This window comes from Bos taurus, chromosome 7 (genome assembly GCF_002263795.3).
Source record: "Bos taurus isolate L1 Dominette 01449 registration number 42190680 breed Hereford chromosome 7, ARS-UCD2.0, whole genome shotgun sequence".
Lineage (NCBI taxonomy): Eukaryota > Metazoa > Chordata > Mammalia > Artiodactyla > Bovidae > Bos > Bos taurus.
The window spans coordinates 99471325-99496825 of NC_037334.1; the positions used below are offsets into that span (position 1 = coordinate 99471325).

At 39.8% G+C, this 25501-nt stretch overlaps 1 long non-coding RNA gene across 4 annotated transcripts in view; it reads left to right on the top strand.

Moving 5' to 3' along the window:
• Positions 1–14922, top strand: part of LOC112447566 (uncharacterized) — a 139720-nt gene extending 124798 nt beyond the window's left edge. The window contains exons 6-9 of one of the 4 annotated variants that reach the window (XR_009495359.1): positions 1038–1251; positions 10994–11089; positions 11228–11327; positions 14552–14922. This is a non-coding gene — a long non-coding RNA (uncharacterized lncRNA). The remainder of the gene's footprint in view (positions 1–1037; positions 1252–10993; positions 11090–11227; positions 11328–14551) is intronic. The other 3 variants (XR_003035767.2, XR_003035724.2, XR_009495360.1) reach the window with 3 other exon arrangements.
• Positions 14923–25501: the final 10579 nt, after the last annotated feature.

Consider the following 25501-nt stretch of genomic DNA (forward strand, 5'->3'; position numbering starts at 1 on the left):
GCAAAGAGTTGGACAGGACTGAGCGACTGAACTGAACTGTCTATTCAATAAATAGCTCTTACTTCACTCTGTGTAACAGACTCTAGATTCATCCACCTCACTCCAACTGACTCAAATTCATTCCTTTTTATGGCTGAGTGATAGTCCATCATATGAATGTACCACAACCTCTTTATCCATTCATCTGTCAGTGAACATCTAGGTTTCTTCCACCCCCGACTATTGTAAATAAAGCTTCAGTGAGCACTGGGGTACATGTGTCTTTTTGAATTATGGTTTTCTCAGAGTATATGCCCAGCAGTGGGATTGCTAGGTATATTAATGGAATGCATATTAATATTATGCAAATATATGGCATCTAGAAAAATGGTGCAGGGCAGGAAAAGAGATGCAGATAGAGAATGGACTTGTGGACACAGCAGAGGAAGGAGTGACTGAAAGTCTCTCAGTCGTGTCTGACTCTATGGGACTCCATGGACTGTAGCCTACCAGGCTCCTCTGTCCATGGGATTTTCCAGGCAAGGGTACTGGAGTGGGTAGCCATTCCCTTCTCCAGGGGATCTTTCAGACCCAGGGACTGAACCCAGGTCTCCTGCATTGCAGGCGATTCTTTACCAGCTGATCCAGCAGGGAAGCCCAAGAATACTGGAGTGGGAAGCCTATCCCTTCTCCATAGGATCTTCCCAACCGAGGAATCAAACCAGGGCTTCCTGCATTGCAGGTAGATTCTTTACCAGCTGAGCTACTAGGGAAACCCATAGGGTAGGAGAAATTGAGAGTAGCATTGATATATACACTACCAGTGTAAAGCAGACAGCTAGTGGGAAGATGCTGTATAACACAGGGAACTCGGCCTGGTGCTCTGTGATAACTTAGAGGCCTGGGAGAAGATAGATGTACATTTCTGGCTAATTCACTGTGTTGTATGGCAGAAACGAACACAACATTGTATAGCAATCATCCTCCAACTAAAAATAAATAAATACATAAATTGTGCTACCTTTCTTATCTAATTCCACAACACTCTTGTAATGCAGATGCTTGTTGTGGAAAGTCATCAAAGAGCCAGGAAAGTCCCTAATCTGGCCCACAAGCTGCACTCGACACCTGAAGGCTCATCGCACCCTCCTTTGTCCTTGGAATGTGCATTCCACTCGCCTTGCTCATTCCCAGAAGCTGTCTCAAGGACACAGCCTTGAGATAACAGTGTGATGATGAAATGGTCTGGGCTGCATACATAACTAAACCCAGGTAAGACCTCTATGCAAACTCCAAGGTTCTGATGGGCAGGTGCAGAAACGTACTTGTTGTACAATAATTTATCTTGCTTATTAAACCTGCCACCTACCAATGTAGAGACATCTGCCCTCCATTTCTAAAATCTAATAGATCTAAGATCTATTTCTTAGATCTCTCCCTGCCCTTTGTATAAGGGGTCAGTCTCAGATTACAGACAGGAAGTTCTGGAGGAAACTGCAAATCAACAATGCAATGCAATTCAGTTCAGTTCAGCAGCTCTGTCATGTCAGACTCTTTGTGACACCATGGACTTTGCATTCCCTTCTCTTCCCAACCCAGGGATCAACCTGCATCTCCTGCACCTCCCGAACTGGCAGGCAGATTCTTTACCACTGAGCCACCTGGGAAGTATGTATACACACACACACACACACACACACACTCACACACACACTCACACACACACATATACATAATTTCTCAAGGGAGATCAGGTAAATTCTAACAGTTATTCTGATGTGATCATTAACAACAACAAAAAAAAAGAAAATTGTATATATACATTGCTTTTTCAAACTTTAAGCTATAGACATGCAGCAAGAGCTATGATGTCACACTTGTGGAGAGTTGCTGCAGAGGCAGCTGTTATTTAGAAATCTGCCTAAACTTAATGTATCTCTTATAACTGTGAAACTCAAAATAGGAACATGCTGGGTGGTACTTTATCCCATGAATTGATCATTTCCTCCAGCAGCAGAAAATGTTCAATTATCTTCAAACTCCATCACTCATTTCTGCTAGATAGAACACTGTACTCAGAGCTGGATAAGGAATTAGATGTACAAACGATCTATTTGCATCAGCCCTTCTTAATCTAACGTGTGATTTCAGTCTCCTACAGTCTCTCTCTTAAGGTATTATTGACTTTCTCAAGGGCTGCCAATGGCAGGAGAAAAGCCCCTGTGGTCAACAAGTAAACCAAGTGTTCAAGAGTTCTTGGTACTCCAATAGTTCTCCAAGCCCTTTGAGCTCATGAAAATCACTCTATCAAGACCCCAAGATACCTTTCTCTATCGAATCTTGGATACTGACTTCCAAATATAGCAGGGCAGAAACTCGGTGAATTCAGTCATATCTTGCTTTGCCAATGATAATAATCAGATATATACCTATAAATATTTAAAGAGGGTAGAAATAAAAAAATCCCACAGACTTTCTTTTTTTTTAATCTGCAGCACAATTGAATTTTAGAATCAATCTGCATCATTTCATTTTGCTTATTACTTATACTCTGGAAAAAATTAAATCTTGGGAATTAAAATATGTTTTTTAGATCTATAGTCACAAAAAGCTGAAATTAATTTATCTTAGTAATTTTTCATTCCTGATCTCTACAGATAACAAACCATACAGATTCTTTATGGTTTTTGGAAGCCTCTACTCATGTACCTCAGAATATTGCAAAAGTATATCCCACAGGGCCATTTATAAAAACACAGAATGACAAGTTAAGTTTGAGCCAGCAACTTAATGATGCAATTATTGAGATAAAAAACTTTGGGGGGAACATTCCTCAACTCAGGAGAGAGTACAATGGGTCTTGTGCTTATCTGAAGATTTTATTCTAAAACTGTTAGATGGTTCTTCTTAAAATAAAAATTAATATCATGATATTAATATGAGACCTCCATTCATCTTTTAATGGCAGTCATGATACAGTAGTGAAAGAGTATTGATTCAGTAGGACTCATATAACTGTAAATATATACAGCTAATAATTTAAATCATAGTTTGATAAAATGAAACAAAGATATTCAAAATCTCTCAGGATTAATTCAAGGAGAACTTTTCATAGCTCTAAACAGTGAATATTATAAATTTACAAATTTCTACTCTAAAAAATGTAGAGGTTATTTCTTAAATATGATATGGATGAATTAAAATATGATAATGAGATAAATGAAGAACTCATGCTAACTAAAAGCAAGCAAAACCTTTGTGCAAAAGAAGATAAACCATTAATTTTGTCTATGATGTCTACCCCAATTCTTTATTATAATAATTATCATTTATTCATTTGGGCAGTCAAAACTAATTTACTGAGGATCAGCTCTGAGTTCTAAGCACTGGGAATATAGAGATATGTTTATGTGTTTCTGGAGCCCACAAGACATAAGGGTAAAAGACAAGCAAGCCATACATTATATGATATTTCATAAGTAGCTTAGCTATACTGTACAGAGGTACAGTCAAACCTCAGAGATTGATCATCATATTCCATCTGAAGCCATAATTAACATATAAAAACCTAATGGAAATATTGAAATGTATGATGAGCTACCCACCTGGAAAGCAGAAACATAAGGAATTCATGTCTGCAGATTGGGACAAATGCTGTAATATAAGCAAACATAATTAAATAAAACAGAGAAACATAACTAGTTCCTCAGCTCCCATTTCACTTTGATTATTGTGTCCAGAATATTCAAAAAGCTGTAAAGGGGATAAAAAGCAATACTTGATAGAGCTTGATACCCAAGAAGATAGTAGGCATTAAGAAAGGGACAGTTCAGTTCAGTCCTTCAGTTCAGTTCAGTTCAGTCGCTCAGTCGTGTCTGACTTTTTTGTGAACCCATGAATCGCAGCACCCCAGGCCTCCCGTCCATCACCAACTCCCGGAGTTCACTTAAACTAATGTCCATTGAGTCCATGCCATCCAGCCATCTCATCCTCTGCCGTCCCCTTCACCTCCTGCCCCCAATCCCTCCCAGCATCAGGGTCTTTTCCAATGAGTCAACACTTCCCATGAGGTGGCCAAAGTATTGAGTTTCAGCTTTAGCATCAGTCCTTCCAATGAACACCCAAGACTGATGTCCTTTAGGATGGACTGGTTGGACCTCCTTGCGGTCCAAGGGACTCTCAAGAGTCTTCTCCAACACCACAGTTCAAAGGCATCAATTCTTCAGCACTCAGCTTTCTTCATAGTCCAACTTTCACATCCATACATGACTACTGGAAAAGCCATAGCCTTGACTAGATGGACCTTTGTTAGCAAAGTAATGTCTCTGCTTTTTAATATGTTATCTAGGTTGGTCATAACGTTCCTTCCAAGAGGTAAGCATCTTTTAATTTCATGGCTGAAATCACCATCTGCAGTGATTTTGGAGCCCCCCAAAATAAAGTCTGAAACTGTTTCCACTGTTTCCCCATCTATTTCCCATGAAGTAATGGGACCAGATTCCATGATCTTAGTTTTCTGAATGTTGAGCTTTAAGCCAGCTTTTTCACTCTCCTCTTTCACTTTCATCAAGAGGCTTTTTAGTTCCTCTTCACTTTGTGCCATAAGGGTGGTGTCATCTGCATATCTGAAGTTATTGATATTTCTCCCAGCAATCTTGATTCCAGCTTGTGCTTCTTCCAGCCCAATGTTTCTCATGATGTTCTCTGCATATAAGTTAAATAGACAGGGTGACAATATACAGCCTTGCTGCTACTGCTGCTGCTAAGTCGCTTCATTCGTGTCCGACTCTGTGCGACCCCATAGATGGAAACCCACCAGGCTCCTCCATCCCTGGGATTCTCCAGGCAAGAACACTGGAGTGGATTGCCATTTCCTTCCCCAATGCAGGAAAGTAGAAAGTGAAAATTGAAAGTGAAGTCGCTCAGTTGTCTTTTCCTATTTGGAACCAGTCTGTTCTTTCATGTCTGTTCTAACTTTTGCTTCCTGACCTGCATACAGATTTCTCAAGAGGCAGGTCAGGAGGTCTGGTATTCCTATCTCTTTCAGAATCTTCCACAATTTATTGTGATCTACAAATGGCAACCTACTCCAGTACTCTTGTCTGGAAAATCCCATGGATGGAAGAGCCTGGTAGGCTACAGTCCATGGGGTGGCAAAGAGTTGGACACGACTGACTTCACCTCACCTTACACAGTCAAAGGCTTTGGCATAGTCAATAAAACAGAAATAGATGTTTTTCAGGAACTCTCTCGTTTTTTTGATGATCCAGGGGATGTTGGCAATTTGATCTCTGGTTCTTCTGCCTTTTCTAAAACCAGTCCCTCAGTTGTGTCTAACTCTTGAGACCCCATAGACTGCATCATGCCAGACCTCCCTGTCCATCACCAACTTCCAGAGTTTACTCAAACTCATGTACACTGAGTTGGTTATGCCATCCAACCATCTCATCCTCTGTCATCCTCTTTTCCTCCTGCCTTCAATCTTTCCCAGCATGAAGGTTTTTTCCATTGAGTCAGCTCTATGCATGAGGTGGCCAAAGTTTTGGAGTTTCAACTTCAGCATCAGTCGTTCCAATGAATATTCAGGGCTGATTTCCCTTAGAAAGGACTGGTTGGATCTCCTTGCAGTCCAAGGGACTCTCAAGAGTCTTCTCCAACACCACAGTTCAAAAGTATCAATTCTTTGGCACTCAGCTTTCTTCATAGTCCAACTCTCACATCCATACATGACTACTGGAAAAAACATAGCGTCAATTAGACAGACCTTTGTTGGCAAAGTAATGTCTCTGCTTCTAGGTTGCTCGTAACTTTTATTCCAAGGAGTAAGCATCTTTTAATTTCATGGCTGCAATCACCATCTTCAGTGATTTTGAAACCCAAGAAAATAAATTCTGCCACTGTTTCCCCTTGTATTTGCCATGAAGTGATGAGACCAGATACAATGATCTTAGTTTTCTGAATGTTGAGCTTTAATCCAAGTGTTTCACTCTCCTCTTTCACTTTCATCAGAGGCTTTTTAATTCTTCTTCGCTTTCTGCCATAAGGATGGTGTCATCTGCATATCTGAGGTTATTGATATTTCTCCCAATAATCTTGATTCCAGGCTGTGCTTCTTCCAGCCCAGCATTTCACATGATATATTCTGCATATAGTTGAATAAGCAGGGTGACAATATACAAACTTGACATACTCCTTTCCTTATTTGGAACCACTGTGTTCTTCCATGTACAGTTCTATCTGTTGATTCTTGACCTGCATACAGATTTCTCAGGAGGCAGGTCAGGTGGTCTTGTATTCCCATCTCTTTATGAATTTTCCATAGTTTGTTGTGATCCACACAATCAAAGACTTTGGTGTAGTCAATAAAGCAGAAGTAGATTTTTTTTTTTTTTGAACCCTCTTGCTTTTTTGATGATAAAATGGATGTTGGCATTTTGATCTCTGGTTCCTCTGCCTTTTCTAAATCTGCTTGAACATCTGAAAGTTCTTGTTCAGGTACTGTTGAAGTCTGACTTCAAGAATTTTGAGCATTTCTTTGCTAGCATGTGAGATGAGTGTAATTCTGCAGTAGTTTGAGCATTCTTTGACATTCCCTTTGTTTGGGATTGGGATGACCGCTGAACTGTTCCAGTCCTGTGGCCATTGCTGAGTTTTCCAAATTTGCTGGCATACTGGGTGCAGCACTTTCACAGCATCATCTTTCAGGATTTGGAATAGCTCAACTGGAATTCCATCACCTCCACTAGCTTTGTTCATAGTGATGCTTCCTAAGGCCCACTCAACTTTGCATTCCAGGATGTCTGGCTCTAGGTGAGTGACCACACCATCATGGTTATCTGGATCATGAAGATCATTTTTGTACAGTTCTTCTGTTTATTCTTGCCCCCTGTTCTTAATATATTCTGCTTCTGTTAGGTCCACACCATTCCTGTCCTTTATTGTGCTCATCTTTGCATGAAATGTTCCCTTGGTATCTCTGATTTTCTTGAAGAGATCTCTAGTCTTTCCCATTCTGTTTTCCTCTATTTCTTTGCATTGATCACTGAGGAAGGCTTTCTTATCTCTCCTTGCTATTCTTTGGAACTCTGTATTCAAATAGGTATATCTTTCCTTTTCTCATTTGCCTTTAGCTTCTCTTCTTTTCACAGTTATTTGTAAGGCCTCCTCAGACAACCATTTTCATTTTTTCATTTCTTTTTCTTCAGGATGGCATTGATCATGGCCTCCTGTACAATGTCATGAACCTCTGTCCATAGTTCTTCAGGCACTCTGTTTATCAGACCTAATCCCTTGAATCTATTTGTTACTTTCCACTGTATAATTGTAAGGGATTTGATTTAGGTCATACATGAATGGTCTAGTGGTTTTCCCTACTTTCTTTAATTTCAGTCTGAATTTGGCAATAAGGAATTCAGGATCTGAGCCACAGTCAGCTCCCTGTCTTATTTTTGCTGACTGTATAGAGTTCCTCCATCTTTACCTGCAAAGAATATAAATCAATCTGATATTGGTATTGACCATCTGGTGATGTCCATGAGTAGAGTATTCTCTTGTGTTTTTGAAAGAGGGTGTTTGCTATGACCAATGTGTTCTCTTGACAAAACTCTGTTAGTGTTTGACCTGCTTCGTTTTGTACTCCAAAGCCAAATTTGCCTGTTACTCCAGGTATTTCTTGACTTCCTACTTTTGCATCCCAGTCCTTTATAATGAAAAAGATATCTCTTTTTTGGGTGATAGTTCTAGAAGGTCTTGTAAGTTTCATAGAACTATACAACTTCAGCTTCTTCAGCATTACTAGTTGGGACACAGTCTTGTATTACTCTGATATTGAATGGTGTGCCTTGGAAATGAACCAAGCTTATTCTGTCATTTTTGAGATTGCATCCAAGTACTGCTTTTCAGATTCTTTTGTTGACTATGATGGCTACTCCATTTCTTTTAAGGGATTCTTGCCCACAGTAGTAGATATAATGGTCACCTGCATTAAATTCACCCATACCAGTCCATTTTAGTTCAGTTCAGTTCAGTTCAATTGATCAGTCATGTCCGACTTTTTTGCGAACCCATGAATCGCAGCATGCCAGGCCTCCCTGTCCATCACCAACTCATGGAGTTCACTCAAACTCATGTCCATCGAGTCAGTGATGCCATCCAGCCATCTCATCCTCTGCCGTCCCCTTCACCTCCTGCCCCCAGTCCCTCCCAGCATCAGGATCTTTTCCAATGAGTCAACTCTTCTCATGAGGTGGCCAAAGTATTGACTTTCAGCTTCAGCATCAGTCCTTCCAATGAACACCCAGGACTGATCTCCTTTAGGATGGACTGGTTGGATCTCCTTGCAGTCCAAGGGACTCTCAAGAGTCTTCTCCAACACCACAGTTCAAAAGCATCAATTCTTCGGCACTCAGCTTGCTTCACAGTCCAACTCTCACATCCATACATGACCACAGGAAAAACCGTAGCCTTGCCTAGACAGACCATTGCTGGCAAAGTGATGTCTCTGCTTTTGAATATGCTATCTAGGTTGGTCACAACTTTCCTTCCAAGGAGTAAGCGTCTGTTAATCTCATGGCTGCAATCACCATCTGCAGTGATTTTGGAGCCCCAAAAAATAAAGTCTGACACTGTTTCCACTGTTTCCCCATCTATTTCCCATGAAGTGATGGGACCAGATTCCATGATCTTAGTTTTCTGAATGTTGAGCTTTAAGCCAACTTTTTCACTCTTCTTTTTCACTTTCATCAAGAGGCTTTTTAGTTCCTCTTCACTTTCTGCCATAAAGGTGGTGTCATCTGTATATCTGAGGTTATTGATATTTCTCCCAGCAATCTTGATTCCAGCTTGTGCTTCATCCATCCCAGCATTTCTCATGATGTTCTCTGCATATAAGTTAAATAAGCAGGGTGACAATATATAGCCTAGAAATATTCCTTTTCCTATTTGGAACCAGTTTGTTGTTCCATATCCAGTTCTAACTGTGGATTCCTGACGTGCATATAGGTTTCTCAAGAGGCAGGTCAGGTGGTCTGGTATGCCCATCTCTTTCAGAATTTCCCACAGTTTATTGTGATCCACACAGTCAAAGGCTTTGGCATAGTCAATAAAGCAGAAATAGATGTTTTTCTGGAATTCTCTTGCTTTTTCCATGATCCAGCAGATGTTGGCAATTTGATTTCTGGTTCCTCTGCCTTTTCTAAAACCAGCTTGAACATCTGGAATTTCACAGTTCATGTATTGCTGAAGCCTGGCTTGGAGAATTTTGAATATTACTTGACTAGTGTGTGAGATGACTGCAATTTTACAGTAGTTTTAGCATTCCTTGGCATTGCCTTTCTTTGAGATTGGAATGAAAACTGAACTTTTCCAGTCCTGTGGCCACTGCTGAGTTTTCCAAATTTGCTGGCAGATTGAGTGCAGCACTTTCACAGTATCCCTAAAATGTCAATGTTCACTCTTGCCATCTCCTATTTTACCACTTCCAATTTGCCTTGATACAATATTGTTCTTTACAACGTCAGACTTTACTTCCTCACAAGTCACATCCACAACTGGGTGTTGCTTTTACTTTGGCTCCATCTCTTTATTCTTTTTGGAGTTATTTCTCCACTGATCTCCAGTAGCATATTGGGCACCTACCGACCCGGGGAGTTCATCTTTCAGTGTCCTATCTTTTTGCCTTTTCATACTGTTCATGGGATTCTCAAGGCAAGGACACTGAAGTGGCTTGCCTTTCCCTTCTCCAGTGGACCACATTTTGTCAGAACTCTCCAACATGACCCATCTGTAATGTGTGCCCTACATGGCATGGCTCATAGTTTCATCAATTTAGAAAAGGCTGTGGTCCATGTGATCAGTTTGATCAGTTTTCTGTAATTCTAGCTTTCGTTCTGTTGGCCCTCTGATGGATAAGGATAAGAAGGTTATGGAAGCTTCCTGATGGGAGAGACTGAATGAGGGGGAAACTAGGTCTTGTTCTTATGGGTGGGGCCATGTTCAGTAAATCTTTAATCCACTTTTCTGTTGATGGGTGGGATTCCATCCCTCCCTATTATGTGACCTGAGGCCCAACTATGGTGGAAGATAACAGTGACCTCCTTCAAAAGGTCCCATGCATGCACTGCTGCCCTAAGTGCCTGAGACCTTGCAGCAGGCCACCACCGACCCACGCCTCTGCTGGAGACTCCTGGACCCTCTTGGGCAAGTCTGGGTCAGCCTTCTGTGGGGTCACTGCTCCTTTCTCCTGGATCCTGGAGCACACAAGGTTTTGTCTGTGCCCTCCAAGAATCTGTTTCCCAGTCCCGTGTAAGTTCTGGCGGCTGTATGGTGTTGTTAATGGTGACCTCCTCCAAGAGGGTTTATGCCGTACCCAGGTCTGCTCCACCCAGAGTACCAGCCCCTGTGGCAGTCCACTACTGACCCGTACCTCCACAGGAGATGCTCAGACACAGTTCTGGCTCAGTCTCTGTGGGCTCTCTGGGTCCTGGTGTACACAAGGTTTGTTTGAGTCCTCTGAGTGTCTCTGGTGTGAATGCAGTTTGATTCTAAACATGATTTCACCCCTCCTACCATCTTGCTGGGGCTTCTTTGCCCTTGGATGTGGGGAATCTTTTTTAAGTGGAATCCAATATTCTCCTGTCAATGGTTGTTCAGAAGCAAGAGAGACACATGGATTTTAATACTTGGACTTGGGCATGTTACATTCCTATAGGACTGTTATATGTACAGATAAGATCCCTGAACTAATGACAATGAACTAATAGGGTAATAGGGTGTAGAAGAGCTGAATGAAGACTGGGGAGGAAGGAAAACAATCCTGATTAAAACAAAGTATATCCTCCAAAATACAGAGAGATTTCCATTATTCTTAAGGAGAGTTATATAATGAATAATTTAAAATATTATTCTCTTTAGAAAGAGTTTGGGAAGCCAACATCATTTTATCTGTATATGGTCATGAAAAACTAATTTAGTTTTTCATTCCTTTACCTATTTACTTCTGCAATGTCTGTTGAAGGCTTTCTATATGCTGGCAAGAGGAAAGATTTGGAGTTGTCAAGAAACAAAAGTGTGATTCATGCAAAACACCATATTTGGGTTCAAGCAATCAACGGTAAGCATGCAATTTTCTAGTTGTGGAGGTGGAAGTGGACATACTAAGAAAGGAAAAAAAAAAGAGAGAGAGAAAGTTTCATAATGCTTGATTCCAAAAGGGCCACTGTTACATTGAAAAACATTCTTATTTTTATAGATACTTCAAGTGGTTGACATTTAGCCTAAAACAACAGTAAGAAATCTTCAGAGGGAGCATAACAACTTTTCAAAAAGGTAGAGGATTATCAAGTAAAAAAGTGAGTAAAAGCAGGATCTAGGGACTAACAGGCAAAAGGCTTATTTCATTCATTTATAATTGAGAAAAATGCATAATTCTTCACTAGACAATCCACACAGAAGCTAGAGACTAGTTATTGGTGATAGCTTGGTGATAATATGTTATGCTTAAACCTAAAATTACAATATTCTGTTAAAGTTTTATGGTCCCTTATTAGTCCCATGTTTAGAAAGTATTTTTGGAGGAACAATGACAGCTAATAGAATAACAAAGCTTTTATAGAAAGTATTCAGATTTATATAATCTTGAAAAAATATAATCAAGAGATGAATAATTTGCTATGATTTTCAAAATGGTTTATTCTGAGAACAAAAACTGGCTGTTCATATTTCCTATATGACAGTGGGTTCAAACAATATGGCAAGTATTCTACTAGAGCAAACAAATAGACTTTTATTAATTTTTAAGTACTGGACAGACTTTAGAAAATGGTTGTGAAACTTTCATAATAGCAATTTTTTTATGATATATGAAGATGTTATACAGCATCTTCCTTGGATGTTTTAGAGACTCACCTCACCATCCATGTTTCAGACAGTATCTAGTATGATATTTCCATTAATTCCTTTTCCATTTCTATGGCCTGAAAATTGCCTCATGTGTTATATAATAGTTTGTCTCCTATTGATTTTGGAATAGCTTCTCCATTATAAGTAATATCTTGCACAATTTAATTTTATGGTGGTGATTAGTGCTCTATTGGTTCTTTTCTATTAAATAAAGTCCCCTAACTTATTCTTTTGATATTAGTTACATTGGATTATTTCAACAAATTAAACATCTATATATTCATTTTAAGTGTCTTCGAATATACATCCAATGCTACTTTTGAGTCCTATTATTATGAATAATGTTACAAAATATAAGATAAACTCTTCTTATTATCAAATATCATAAAAATACCACTGAAAATATTTCTCTGTCTTCTTAATGTTATCTTTATTGAATCAAGTTGAAATCATTTAGAAATAAGATTTTTCTTTTAAAAATTACAAAATGGATTTTGCAGTAGCTCATTCTACAAAATGTACTATTCACTGAAACATTTTGTCTTGGTTTATTTTCATGAACTAGAAACATGTTTAATTCAACTGGATTTACTTAGCTTACCAAATAAGTGTATAGAGCAGTTCAGGGATGATATGACAGCTTCGCAATGCAGGTTTTCATTTTCCTATTCAAATATCTTTAACTATAAGAAGTACAAATGCAAAAGCTGGTTTTGTCTTTTTGAAAGTGATTTCTAGAGCTCTAGCTAACAATTCCTGCTTATATCCCAATGTCAATTATGCAGCACTAAGCAAGAAAAGTTGGGAGAACAGGAAACGTATCCAAACACACTTGCCCCCCTCTCCAAATAGGTTGGCATTATTAAGGAAGAAGAAAATGAACATAATTTATGTAAATAATGATTTGCCATAGAATTGAAAGGACACAAATTTCAAGGAAAGAGAGTATGTGAAGATAGCATCTTACAAGATAGGCTAGAAGATTGTTCCCTTAGAAGAAAATTGTCTCTAATACTTATAGCCACTATAGTCAACTGTGTTCTAATTTTGTAATATTTTGTTCAATAAGAAACAAAGCCTTCACCAAATCACAGACTTAGAGAATGAACTTATGATGCCCAGGGGGGAAGGAGGCGGGGATTGACTATATCAGGAGTCTGGGACTGACATGTAAACTCTGTTATTTAATTAAAAATAGATAACCAACAGAGATCTGCTATATAGAACAGGGACCTCTGCTCAATACTCTGTAATAACCTAAATGGGAAAAGAATTTGAAATAAAGAATATATACCTGAGTATGTATAACTGAATCCCTTTGCTGTATGTCTGAAACTAACACATTGTTAACCAATTATACTCCAATATAAAATAAAGATTAAAAAATATAATAAAGAAGCAAAGGCATTCAGTCCATTCAACAAAAATAAAGTAAGCTCCCTATTAAGGATTAAAAACTACTTCAGGAAAATTGCTTGAAAAATGTTCATTGATTGAGGTACAGTCCACCTTGCAAATGAAATGAATACTCAAAAAAAGAATGACGATATAATGCCCTTGCCCTCAACAAGTTCACCTTTGTGAAACAAGTGACAAGAGAACATACACAAATGATCACGGCACAGCGACATAAATACAAATAGAAGTGCCGATAACATTCCGTTGGAATTAAAATAACAATTTATTCTCACTGGCATGGGGGGAAGGTCAAATAAATTGAAGGTAATACAGAAATAAAGAAGAGGATTTTTCAAAATGTGTCCAAGTTACAGAATATGGTTGGCAGAAACTATTCATTTTTTCTAACAGATGTATGTAGACAGGGTTTTATAAACTTTTTTAAAAGAAGCCTCAAGAGGGTAATTTTTAAAAAATGGATTTTATGTTCAGAGTTCATTGATCCATGAAATTGCTTAGTCTCTCATGTCCCAAGATTTAGACTGTCATAATTTGAAGAAATCTCTCAAAACCTATAGAATAATATGATAGTCTTCCCTCAATGAGATGATTTGAGCTGAAAACTGACAGGTGATTCAGGGGTTGTGAACAGTGTTAATAAAATAAGTCAATTTTCACACTGAAAGACATAAAACCCTAAGTGCTATCAAGTGGACATATGAACTCTTTAGCTCATTTTTCATCTTGTGATATTTTATTATGTATACCCTACATTCCAAATCAACAGTTCAAATCAAAACCCATTATTAAATTCATTTAACTATTAATACATAGGAAGTATAAGAATAAAATTCTTCACAGCACCTTGTGACTGGATTCAACCTCAGTGATTAAAGAAAAGACTGTCATTTTATGAAAAAGGTTTTCTTCCAGTTATTTCCATATATAAGGTAACTTAAAAAAATGAATTAGTGAACTACAATTACCATTCTAAAAATATCCTCAGAGTTGCATGTTCAAGGTAAGTTCATCTGTATCATATTTTCGGTTCCACATATAAGTGATGTCATAAGGCGTCTGCCTTTCTCTTTCTGACTCACTTCACTTAGCATGATAATCTCTAGGTCCACCCACGACGCTGCAGATAGCATTATTTCCTTCTTTCTTGTGGCTGGGTAATATTCCATCTGAACAATATTCCATTACATGTATGTACCATATCTTCTTTATCGGTTCCTCTATTGATGGACATTGAGGTTGTTTCCATGTCTTGCAGATGGTGAACTGTGCTGCTGGGACAGAAGGGTGCAAGTATCTTTTCGACTTACAGCTTTGTCTGGGTGTATGCCAACAATTGGGGAGTGTAGGATCATACAGCAACTCTACCTTTAGTTTTTTGAGGAACCTCCATATCGTTTTCCACAGTGGTTGCACCAATTTACATTCTCACCAACAGCATAATATCCCTTTTCTTCACACCCTCTCCATAATTTGTTATTTACAGACTTAAATTGTGGCCATTCTGACCATTGGGATGTTGTACTTCACTGTAGTATTAATTCATGCTTTTCTAATAAATAGCAATATTGAACATCATTTTATGTGAATGTTTCTATTAGGTTAGCTTGAATTTTTAATTGAAAATGAACAAATAACTTTCATCATTGGGAAGGTTTCTTTTAATACTAATATCCACTGGATCATCGAAAAAACAAGAGAGTTCCGGAAAAACATCTATTTCTGCTTTATTGACTATGCCAAAGCCTTTGACTGTGTGGAGCACAATAAACTGTGGAAAATTCTGAAAGAGATGGGCATACCAGACCACCTGACCTGCCTCTTGAGAAACCTATATGCAGGTCAGGAAGCAACCATTAGAAGTGGACATGGAACAACAGACTGGTTCCAAATAGGAAAAGGAATACATCAAGGCTGTATATTGTCACCCTGCTTATTTAACTTACATGCAGAGTACATCATGAGAAATGCTGGGCTGGAGGAAGCACAAGCTGGAATCAACATTGCCAGGAGAAATATAAATAACCTCAGATATGTACTGGAGAAGGCAATGGCACCCCACTCCAGTACTCTTGCCTGGAAAATCCCATGGGTGGAGGAGCCTGGTAGGCTGCAATCCATGGGGTCACAAAGAGTCAGACACGACTAAAGTGACTTAACAACAGCAGCAGCAGCAGATATGCAGATGACACCACCATTATGGCAGAAAGTGAAGAAAAACTAAAGAGCCTCTTAATGAAAGTGAAAGAGGAGAGTGAAAAAGTTGGCTTACAGCTCAACATTCAGGAAACTAAGATCACGGCATCCGGTCCCATCACTTCATGGCAGATAGATGGGGAGACAGTGGAAACAGTGGCTGGCTTTATCTTTCTGGGCTCTAAAATCACTGCAGATGGTGACTGCAGCCATGACATTAAAAGATGCTTACTCCTTGGAAGGAAAGTTATGACCAACCTAGACAACATATTACAAAGCAGAGACATTACTTTGCCAACAAAGGTTCATCTAGTCAAGGCTATGGTTTTTCCAGTGGTCATGTATGGATGTGAGAGTTGGACTATAAAGAAAGCTGAGAGCCAAAGAATCGATGCTTTTGAACTGTGGTGTTGAAGAAAACTCTTCAGATTCCCTTGGACTACAAGGAGGTCCAACCAGTCCATCCTAAAGGAGATCAGTCCTAGATATTCACTGGAAGGACTGATGCTGAAGCTGAAACTCCAATACTTTGGCCACCTGATGCGAAGAGCTGAGTCATTGGAAAAGAGCCTGATGCTGGGAACAACTGAAGGCAGAAGGAGAAGGGGATGACAGAGGATGAGATGGTTGGGTGGCATCTCAGACTCAATGGACATGGGTTTGGGTGGACTCTGGGAGTTGGTCATGGACAGGGAGGCCTGGAGTGCTGCAGTTCATGGGTTTGCAAAGAGTCATACACGACTGAGTGACTGATCTGAACTGAACTGAACTGAACCTTCATCCATTTTATCTTTATTTAAAGATTTCATGTATTTAACCATTCTTACAAAGGTTCTGGAAAACTGAATATGGTTCTTTGTCTCTCTGGCTGCCCTTGTGCACATAACCTCAACCCCATCTTCTTGAGCTTAAGAAACAGGGTATTCTATTTCATATACAAAAGAAAATAGGGGAGATACTTTAAAAAGCACCTTTCATTATTTTTGCACTGTACCCAAAAGAAATGGAACCAACTATCTTGCCTTTCATGAAGCTGGGAGTAGTTTTATAAGTTACCTACGTATGCAACTTTTAAAAATGAATCTGCATCAATCTACTGGCTGTCACAATGCTCTTTGAATTTTAGCAGTAACTATTGTCACCACATTTTGAAAATATGACTTCAAATAACCAAACTAACAATTTTAAATGTCTATCTTAAGAAGGCTGCAAGACATCAGATCACTAATTTCTGACTCATGACAGCTAGGAAACAGTCCTAAACTCCCAGGTATGGAAACATCCTCTTGAACAAGTGGCTTAAATTTTCTAACTCTCTGTTTGCTGTAAATTGGGCATGATTTTCATCTTGGGAGAGTGTTTTAAGAGCCAAATAAGATAGCAAATGTAAAGTATCATATTGACATTAATTAAATATTAAAATGTTACTCATTTTCTCTCCTGGCAGTTAAAACATAAGTTGTTCTATTTGCTAGGCATCATTATCAATCAGGAATTAGACATTAGCAAAAGTATGTAATTAATGATTTCAAGAAATCAACTATATATATCAATTTTTTTTTTTTTTTTGCAGAAAAGTAAAAGGTAGAATCTTAATGTTATATCACTGAAAAGTAAGCAAATCTAAGAATCAGATGATGTCTACTGACTGTATGATTATACTTAGTCTCCCTCTGTTAGCTTTCTTAATTTCAAAAGTTAACACAATTTAGAATTCCACGGATGGTGTAGTCCATGGGGTTGCAAAGAGTCAGACACGACTGAGTGACTTTCACTTTCTTAAAGCTCTCTAAAAAGTATTTTCTTCAAAAAAAAAAAAGAATCTGATGAAAAATAAAATAGAACTATGAATAGAGATTAAAGAAGACAAAACTCAAACTGATAGGAAAAATTACAATAGTTTCAGATGTTATACGTAGTCATTAACTTTAGCTTCAGTAACTGGAATGCAAAAGTAAGAAGTCAAGAAACACCTGGAAAAACAGGCAAATTTGGCCTTGGAATAAGGAATGAAGCAGGGCAAAGACTAATAGAGTTTTGCCAAGAAAATGCACTGGTCATAGCAAACATCCTCTTCCAACAACACAAGAGAATACTCTGCACATGGACATCACCAGATGGTCAACACCGAAATCAGATTGATTATATTCTTTGCAGCCAAAGATGGAGAAGCTCTATACAGTCAGCAAAAACAAGACCAGGAGCTGACTATGGCTCAGATCATGAACTCTTTATTGCCAAATTCAGGCTTAAATTGAAGAAAGTAGGAAAAACCACTAGACCATTTAGGTATGACCTAAATCAAATCCCTTATGATTATACAGTGGAAGTGAGAAATAGATTTAAGGGCCTAGATCTGATAGATAAAGTGCCTTATGAACTATGGAACGAGATTTGTGACATTGTACAGGAGACAGGGATCAAGACCATCCCCATGGAAAAGAAATGCAAAAAAGCAAAATGGCTGTCTGAGGAGGCCTTACAAATAGCTGTGAAAAGAAGAGAAGCGAAAAGCAAAGGAGAAAGGGAAAGATATAAGCATCTGAATGCAGAGTTCCAAAGAATAGCAAGAAGAGATAAGAAAGCTTTCCTCAGTGATCAGTGCAAATAAATAGAGGAAAACAACAGAATGGGCAAGACTAGAGATCACTTCAAGAAAATTAGAGATACCAATGGAACATTTCATGCAAGGATGGGCTCGATAAAGGACAAAAATGGTATGGACCTAACAGAAGCAGAAGATATTAAGAAGAGGTGGCAAGAATACACAGAAGAACTATACAAAAAAGATCTTCACGACACAGATAATCACAATGGTGTGATCACTGACCTAGAGCCAGACATCCTGGAATGCGAAGTCAAGTGGGCCTTAGAAAGCATCACTATGAACAAAGCTAGTGGAGGTGATGGAATTCCAGTTAAGCTGTTTCAAATCCTGAAAATGATGCTGTGAAAGTGCTGCACTCAATATGCCAGTGAATTTGGACAACTCAGCAGTGGCCACAGGACTGGAAAAGGTCAGTTTTCATTCCAATCCCAAAGAAAGGCAATGCCAAAGAATGCTCAAACTACCACACAATTGCACTCATCTCACATGCTAGTAAAGTAATGCTCAAAATTTTCCAAGCCAGGCTTCAGCAGTACGTGAACTGTGAACTTCCTGATGTTCAAGCTGGTTTTAGGAAAGGCAGAGGAACCAGAGATCAAATAGCCAACATCTGCTGGAACATGGAAAAAGCAAGAGAGTTCCAGAAAAACATCTATTTCTGCTTTATTGACTATGCCAAAGCCTTTGACTGTGTGGATCACAATAAACTGTGGAAAATTCTGAAAGAGATGGGCATACCAGACCACCTGACCTGCCTCTTGAGAAATTTGTATTCAGGTCAGGAAGCAACAGTTGTAACTGGACACGGAACAACAGACTGGTTCCAAATAGGAAAAGGAGTTCGTCAAAGCTGTATACTGTCACCCTGTTTATTTAACTTCTATGCAGAGTACATCATGAGAAATGCTGGACTGGAAGAAGCTGGAATCAAGATTGCCGGGAGAAATATCAATAACCTCAGATATGCAGATGACACCACCCTTAGGGCAGAAAGTGAAGAGGAACTAAAAAGCCTCTTGATGAAAGTGAAAGTGGAGAGTGAAAAGCTGGCTTAAAGCTCAACATTCAGAAAATGAAGATCATGGCATCCGGTCCCATCACTTCATGGGAAATAGATGGAGAAACAGTGAAAACAGTCTCAGACTTTATTTTTTGGGGATCCAAAATCATTGCAGATGGTGACTGCAGCCATGAAATTAAAAGACACTTACTCCTTGGAAGGAAAGTTATGACCAACCTAGATAGCATATTCAAAAGCAGAGACATTACTTTGCCAACAAAAGTCCGTCTAGTCAAGGCTATGGTTTTTCCTGTGGTTATATATGGATGTGAGAGTTGGACTGTGAAGAAGGCTGAGCGCTGAAGAATTGATGCTTTTGTTTTTTCGTTTTAGAATTGATGCTTTTGAACTGTGGTGTTGGAGAAGACTCTTGAGAGTCCCTTGGACTGCAAGGAGATCCAACTGGTCCATTTTGAAGGAGATCAGCCCTGGGTGTTCTTTGGAAGGAATGATGCTAAAGCTGAAACTCCAGTACTTTGGCCACCTCATGGGAAGAGTTGACTCATTGGAAAAGACTCTGATACTGGGAGGGATTGGGGGCAGGAGAAGAAGGGGACGCCAGAGGATGAGATGGCTGGATGGCATCACTGACTCGATGGACGTGAGTCTGAGTGAACTCCGGGAGTTGGTGATGGACAGGGAGGCCTGGCGTGCTGCGGTTCATGGGGTCGCAAAGAGTCGGACACGACTGAGCGACTGAACTGAACTGAACTGTATGTACCATGTTACCCAGAATCTTCCTTATTTATATTTTTTTATCAGTAAAGTAATCTATAATTATCACACTATCAGCTTCTTCAGTTAGTGCTGAACTTTACCACTTCATGATTTCTTCTCCAGATCACCTTCAAAGGAGGCACAGGGGAGAGCTGTCATTCTGGCTTTAGTGAGTCTTCCCCCAAAACCTCTTTGAGTTGTGTTTTGTAGATAAATATCAGTGTTCTACGTTCTCGTGCAAGAATGTCCAGCTATATAGTAAGGTAGCTTTCCCTGTTCTGATCATGGCAATACATGAGTAAGCCCCTGAATCTGAAGCTCTGATCACTTCAAGAATGAGTGAATGAAAACCCTCCTAAGACACTATCATTTTGCAGAAAGCTTCCATTTATATGCCATGATACACGAGGAGCTGGCAGTCTACCCACTTTGAAGTCCATTCCTCAGAATCTTCCTTCTTTACTCAACATGTTCTCTGACATTTGAACAAAATGTCATGAGCTAAATTTCTCCTGTACTGCATGCTGTTCATTCACATCTCCTTTTGAGTATGATCTACTTCTTACTTCAGACTTAGGAACCTGTGGTCATGCATGTTCTGAGTTGTGCTATGATAAATCTTGTGAGTCACTGTCATTTTAGCTTGAAACACTGCAATCTGTGAAACACCTTATCCTCAGATGTTACCTGTAGATTTCCATAATGAAGAAGTGGTCCTGCATTTCAGCTTTCTCTTTCAAACCATGAATCAAAGCTTCTTTTTACGTATGTATGTATGCATTTATGGCCCTTGTGTTTCATGGTTGGGAGTGTTTGGTATGGGTCTAGCATTTGCAGTTTGGCCAACAGAGGGCTGTTGACTATTGAGGTGCCCAGTGGGAGGGATTTTACTGCTACTGTCATCAGGCTGTAATGACAATATGGAGCCAGGGAAGCTGCCTGGGAACTGATTATAGGTGGCATGACCTTTTGCTCTGGCTGGAGCCAGAAAGCTGCTGGGGGAAGCAGAAAAAAACAGAGGGTGATGTGAGAGCCCCCTGTGGTGGAAGCAGGGATTTGCACTGTCAGGGATGGATGAAAATGGAAGGCTGCTCGGTCGGGCTAGAGGAGCTGAGGTTTTAAATGCATGCTTTTTATAAGCACTGTTTGTCTTGTGAATTATAATACTAATTAAACAAAGTAGAAGCAAAAATAACTTTTAAAAACAGAAAGGACAAACTCTTTCATATAAGACTTAAAGTCAAGTGCCTAACAGGGCTATTATTAAAACATAATTTAAATAATAACTTGAGTGTTTCAAAGTATGCATTAAATCTCGTAAATGCTCTATAAATGGGCTATCATTTGGGAGTTACACTAGTTTCCATTTTATTTGAATTTGTAAACTCTGTGGTAGATGTTTTAATTTAATAATGTCTAAAGCCTACTTGAAACATGCTTATTTTAAAACCTTCTAATTATTGGTCTTATACTGATAGGTGAAAGATTAACAATATTGTTGGGGGCCAGAGTGAGGTACTCCGCCCATGACAAAGGTCATGAGGAAGGAGGCTCGACATACGCAAAGGCGGGATCGAGCCTCAGGAGTCCCCCTGGAACTCCTCGAGTATCTACCCCCATAACCAGAGCCTGCCTACTTTACTACTTTGTGCTCACCTACACCTCTGACTTTACGGGGGGCTGTCCCCCACCACCTCTTTCGGAGAAGGAGTTAACTTAGAGCTCCAGTTAATAATAATTCCTGGGTGTGATAAGAGTGTTTTAACCTACAAACTCCTCTGAAGGTTCTCTAGCCTGCCTGACAGGCTTGTCCGGCCACATGTGATTGCTCACAGCCTCCCAACCGTGAGAGGCATGAGATGCTTTAAACCTTCTAAAAACAGGTTCCTTAGAAAAGTTAGAAAACTATTAGTATAAGTATAATGGGCTGATTAGAATTGTATTGGTGAAGGGTTTTTCATTTGTTGAGCCAATGTTTGTTGCTAAGTCTCCACATCCCCTGCCCTTACACACATTAATGAATATATAGAAGAAATAAGTATTAACCTTTGATATTAATCACGTTAGACCTTAGGCTAAGTAAATTCTTTCCTTAACTAAAACCCACTACACCCTCACCCTATAGGAACGTAACTTTATTTGGGTGGTGTCTGTTTTGAGAATAATCAGCCCTGGAGAAATAAGTGTCCTGGTTGACTGACTGCTGTCACAAGGAGAGGGTCGTAAATTGTCAGCAGGCCCCCCTGGCCAGAAGATGATGTAACACCCCTAAGACCTCTGTATACATTTGTATGAAGCACCTGACTTTGATAAAAGTCAGGACTGCTGACCCCGCTTGACTTTTGCATAACATCTCAGTGTATAAAAGTAGACCATGGAAAATAAAGAATTGGGATCAGTTTCTCGAAATACTGGTCTCCCCATGTCGCTCTCTCTCCCACTCTGGCTGAGTCTCCATCTGGAGCGCGGAACCCACCAAGCTTATTAATTATGCCTGGGCTTCTAAGATCCGACCGGGGAGGCCTCAGTGTCTCCTCTCCTTCGGGAGAACGGAAGGACGCCTGTGGCCTACGTAAGTGGTGCAAACTTCTTGTCTTGAAGTTTTATTGGTCTCCCGCGTAAACCAAGCCACTCAGCCTCTTTTCTCCACTGAATTTTCCTACTGAGCTATCCTTATTCTATTACTCTTTATATCTTTAATTAATATCTAATTGAAGCTATTGTATCCTGATCCTCGCCTATGCCATCTCTCCTTCGAATACCCTGGATCAGCCGGGGCTGGACCCCGGCACAATATGATATAGAGATTGGTGGTCCTAAGAGGTTAATTTAAACTAAGTGTTCTGTTTAGTGTTAAAGTCTGTTTCAAAGAAAAGTGTTTTAATTAAGGAGTGTGAGTGTGCTATCTGAATAAGATAAAATTTTATGAGCTGTGAGATCAGAAGACCAAACTGGACACCCTGGGTATGCCAAAATTTATGACCTTTGATTTTTTTTTTCATTTTTTAAATAGAATACATACCTACCAGTATTCACCATATGTGTGGCTCTAGCTAGTATATCATGTTTCAACTCTCATGGCCCTTGTGACACAATGGATATAGTGCATGCCATAGGCTGTTTGTAGTCACTTGACCTTGAGATGCTGTGATCTTAGTTATCTATATAGATTCAAAATTAGCCAAAAATATTTTTTCATGGCAGAATCTATAGGAATATAATTTTAGCTCTCATTTTAATTTATGTACTGAAAATTAAAATGTTAAAACCTTAGAACAGTACATTTTTGTTCAAGAGTCTGCTGGGGTCCAGCCCCAGCTGATCCAGGGTATTCAAAGGAGAGACGGCATCGGCGACCTACTTATTTAAATATCCATCAAAGATATAAAGAGTAATAGAATGAGGATAGCTCAGTCAGGAAATTCAGTGGAGAAAAGAGGCTGAACAATTCAGCCAGAAGATGAGAGAAAGAACGACATAGGGAGACCAAGTTTCGGTGAACAAGGCCTGCACTTTATTTTCCAAAGTAGTATTTATACCTTAAGTTGTGCATAGAGGATAATGGGGGAAGGGGTGGAGTCATGCAAGGACAGCAGTTCCTGATCCTAATTGAAGCCAGGCTTTCAAACTTATCATATGCAAAAGTTTAGGTGATTTACATCATCTTCTGGCCAGGAGGCCGGTTAACATTTTAAGGAACTTATTTTTCTCTAAAGGTGATTATTCCAAAGTCAGGTGCCAGCCTCCAAAAAAGCATTGGACAAAGCTGCATTTCTATAGGGCAAAGGTGAGGTGGGCTCAATCAAGAAAAGAATTAACTCAAGGGTCCAAGGTTACAAACATTGAGGCTACTACTGACATTTCTATACACCCAATATATCAATCAATACACTGCCAAGGACACAGTAGGTAAGGGGTATGGAGACTTAGCAGCAAACATTGGCCCAATAAATGAAAAACCCTTCACCAATACAATTTCTAATCAATCTTTTAACTACTCAAAGGAATCTGTGTTTAGACAGTTTAGAACATCTCCTGCCTCTCACAGTTGGGAGGCTCTGAACAATCACATGTGGCCGGAAAAACCTATTCAGTTAGGCTAGAGGATTTCCAAAGGAGTTTGTAGGTTGAAACACTGTCACACCCAGGAATTATTAACTGGAGCTGTAAGCTAACTCTTTTTTCAGAGAGAGGTAGTGGGGGACAGCCCCCCGTAAAGTCAGAGGTGTAGGTGAAAGCACAAAGCAGAAAGTAGGCAGACTCTGGTTTTGGGGGTAGATGCTCGAGAATTTCCAGGGGGACTCCTGAGGCTTGATCCCGCCTTTGCGTATGCCGAGCCTCCTTCCTCATGACCTTTGCCACAGGCGGAGTCCCTCACGCTGGCTCCCGGCAGTGATAGAATTCCAGTTGAACTATTCCAGATCCTGAAAGATGATGCTGTGGAAGGTGCTGCACTCAATATGCAATATACAATATGCACTCAATATGCAATATGCCGGCTCCCAGCAAGAGTCTTACTACTTTTATTCAACATCTTATTGTCTTGTCGTTGTTGTTAGTTGCTAAATCATGTCTGACTCTTTTGCAACCCCAAGGACTGTAGCCCACCAGGCTCCTCTGTCCATGGGATTTCCCAGGCAAGAATACTGGGTGGGTTGCCATTTCCTTTTTCAGGGGATCTTCCCAACCCAGGGATCGAGCCCACATCTCCTGCATTGGCAGGCGGATTCTTTACTACTGAGCCACCAGGGAAGCCCCTCATTGTCCTTTATCACCTTCCTATTTCAGAGCATAAATCCTACTGCCACTCTTGTCAAAAATAATTTTTAAAATTTCACCATGGAAACAATCATGTGCATATATATAACTGATAAGTGTTCATCAGGGACATATCAAGATATGAAAACAGGAAAAATAGAATGCCTTATCTGAGTCTATGAATGCGAAGAGTTGACTCATTGGAAAAGACTCTGATGCTGGGAGGAATTTGGGGCAGGAGGAAAAGGGGACGACAGAGGATGAGACAGCTGATGGCATCACTGACTCGATGGACCTGAGTTTGAGTGAACTCTGGGAGTTGGTGATGGACAAGGAGACCTGTCATGCTGCAGTTCATGGGGTCACAAACAGTCGGTCATGACTGAGTGACTGAACTGAACTGAACTGAATCTATATAACCATCTATCTATACACACCTTTATATACACATGTACACGTATATATATATATGTGTGTGTGTGTATGCATACTGTTTATCACGGAGAAGGCAAAGGCACCCCACTCCAGTACTCTTGCCTGGAAAATCCCATGGACAGAGGAGCCTGGTAGGCTGCAGTCCATGGGGTCACTGAGGGTCGGACACGACTGAGCGACTTCACTTTCACTTTCATGCATTGAAGAAGGAAATGGCAACCCACTCCAGTGTTCTTGCCTGGAGAATCCCAGGGACGGGGGAGCCTGGTGGGCTGCCGTCTATGGGGTCGCAAAGAGTCGGACACGACTGAGCAATTTCATTTTCTTTCACTTATACTGTTTATGTATATTTACATATTTACACACCTGTACACATACAGACAGAGGAAGAGAGACATCATATATTAATCTAGCCCAAATAATAATTAGATACT